Below are 2,500 nucleotides of genomic sequence, written 5' to 3'. Positions count from 1 at the left end.
TGCTCAAGCCATCGTGCGCTGCCGAATTCGCATCTGCGTGTAGGCTGCCATTCCACGCGGCAGCCCCTGTTTTCGTCAGCGTGCCCCCCTGACGAATTTTCCTGCCTGGCCCAGTCCAGCGTCCAGCCCCTGTTCGTCGAAAAATCTGCGCTGCCGATTTTCCACGCGGCAGCCCCTCTTTTCGTCAGCGTGCCCCCCTGACGAATTTTCCTGCCTGGCCCGGCCGGTCCAGCCCCTGTTCGTCGAAAAATCTGCGCTGCCGATTTTCCACTCCGCAGCCCCTGTTTTCGTCAGCGTGCCCCCCTGACGAATTTTCCTGCCTGGCCCGGCCGGTCCAGCATCCAGCCCCTGTTCGTCGAAAAATCTGCGCTGCCGATTTTCCACGCGGCAGCCCCTGTTTTCCTCAGCGTGCCCCCCTGACGAATGTTCGTCGAAAAATCTGCGCTGCCGATTTTCCACGCGGCAGCCCCTCTTTTCGTCAGCGTGCCCCCCTGACGAATGTTCGTCGAAAAATCTGCGCTGCCGATTTTCCACGCGGCAGCCCCTCTTTTCGTCAGCGTGCCCCCTGACGAATTTTCCTGCCTGGCCCAGTCCAGCGTCCAGCCCCTGTTCGTCGAAAAATCTGCGCTGCCGATTTTCCACGCGGCAGCCCCTCTTTTCGTCAGCGTGCCCCCCTGACGAATTTTCCTGCCTGGCCCGGCCAGTCCAGCCCCTGTTCGTCGAAAAATCTGCGCTGCCGATTTTCCACGCGGCAGCCCCTCTTTTCGTCAGCGTGCCCCCCTGACGAATTTTCCTGCCTGGCCCGGCCGGTCCAGCCCCTGTTCGTCGAAAAATCTGCGCTGCCGATTTTCCACTCCGCAGCCCCTGTTTTCGTCAGCGTGGCCCCCTGACGAATTTTCCTGCCTGGCCCGGCCAGTCCAGCGCCCAGCCCCTGTTCGTCGAAAAATCTGCGCTGCCGATTTTCCCCGACGAACCTGCAGCTGCACAAATCCGCGCCGCCACTGCCCCATTGTCTGGACCAACAGTCTTTTCCATCAAGCCCTGGACTATAAATCGTCCAGACTCATCGCCAGCACCCGCTGCCGATTCTGCCGACTTTGCCGATTTCGTCGGCGCTGCCGATTCCAACACTGCACCCACCGTGTCTAAACCAGCGCTGTTTCGTCAGCGTGTCCCCTTGATGAATTTCCCTGCCTGGCCTGGACAGTCCATCTTCCAGCCCATGTTCATCGAAAAATCTGCGCTGCCGATTTCCCCGACGAACCTGCAGCTGCACAAATCTGCGCTGCCGATTTCCCCCCCTGTCGGCATGGCTGCCGCTGCCCCGATGTCCAGACCAACAGTCTTTTTTGTCGACTTTGCCGATTTTGTTCGCGCTGCCGATTCCAACACTACCCCCTGCATCCAAACCAGCATTGTTTCGTCAGCTCTTCCCCTGACGATTTTAGCCCTGTAACAAACAGTAGGCCTCCAATCCCGCCAACGGGAGCCAAGTTGATAGGGAAGAGAATTGAATGACGCGCCTGGTCCTCGCACCCCGCCACCCGAGGGGCCTTTTTCCCGGCAGCCTCTGAAAAACTCTAGCTTTCACGGTCCTCGCCGCCCCTCACCACCATGGCAGGCCTCTAATCCCACCCATCAGCAGTTGTAGCCGATAGGGCAGTGATTTGAATGACGCGTCGCGGGCCGCCGGGTCATCTCACCCGGCCATTAATTGGAGCGTTTTTGGCTGGCCGAGGATGGGGGGATGGATCTCTTCTTCCGAAAAAGCAAACAGTACATCGGGAGTTATGTTGACGGGGCATGGAATTGAATGACCCGTCACGGGCCGCCGGGTCATCTCACCCGGCCATCCCGGGGAGCGTTTTTCCCGGCAGCATCGGGGAAACTCTTGCTTTCACTGCCCGCTGCCCAAGTCCCCACTCGCATCGGCCCCCCGCGCCAACAAGCCAACGCTGCCGAATCGGCAGACACTGCTGCCGAATCTGCCGACACTGCCCCGCGGGCTGCCACTGCCCCAGTGTCTAAACCAGCGGTCTTTCTCGTCGAGCGTTGGACTATCCAGCCCGTCCAGACCCATCGCCAGCACCCGCTGCCGATTCTGCCGACTTTGCCGATTTCGTCGGCGCTGCCGATTCCACCACTGCCCGCCGTGCCTGAACCAGCGCTGTTTCGTCAGCGTGTCCCCTCGATGAATTTTCCTGCATGGCCCGGCCAGTCCAGCGTCCAGCCCGTGTTCGTCGAAAAATCTGCGCTGCCGATTCTGCCGACTTTGCCGATTTCGTCGGCGCTGCCGATTCCAACACTGCCCGCCGTGCCTGAACCAGCGCTGTTTCGTCAGCGTGTCCCCTCGACAAATTTTCCTGCCTGGCCTGGACAGTCCATCGCCCAGCCCATGTTCGTCGCAAAATCTGCGCTGCCGATTTTCCCCGACGAACCTGCAGCCGCACAAATCTGCGCTGCCGAATCTGCCGACACTGTCCCGCGGGCTGCCACTGCC

This window comes from Populus nigra, chromosome 2, assembly GCF_951802175.1.
Source record: "Populus nigra chromosome 2, ddPopNigr1.1, whole genome shotgun sequence".
Taxonomy (NCBI): Eukaryota; Viridiplantae; Streptophyta; class Magnoliopsida; order Malpighiales; family Salicaceae; genus Populus; species Populus nigra.
This window is presented reverse-complemented; position numbering follows the sequence as displayed.